Genomic DNA, 343 nt, shown 5'->3' on the forward strand with positions numbered 1-343 from the left:
GCACGACACGCGCGACGTATATAAAGGCGGATTCTCATTGTTTTCGTTATTTCGAACTAAAGCATCAACTAAATATACTATCTTGTTATAAAATATAAATTTGGAAGGATAATCCACGCGTGGATGGAATGATGCGTACAATAAGGGAATAGTGTATGCTCGAGTACGGGGTGCGACCATCGAGTGCTCGGTGATTGGACGGAATGTGTATTGCCTGTTAAATCACTCTAGTAAATAAATAAAGGAATAAATGAGGATAGACGGTATAAATACAGACGAGTGAGTGGCAATGTACATATAGTAGCATCTTTATAAGTTCGTATTAAGATCGGAAGAGCACACG

The sequence above is a fragment of the Wasmannia auropunctata genome, unplaced genomic scaffold (genome assembly GCF_000956235.1).
Source record: "Wasmannia auropunctata unplaced genomic scaffold, wasmannia.A_1.0 LD336101.1, whole genome shotgun sequence".
Lineage (NCBI taxonomy): Eukaryota > Metazoa > Arthropoda > Insecta > Hymenoptera > Formicidae > Wasmannia > Wasmannia auropunctata.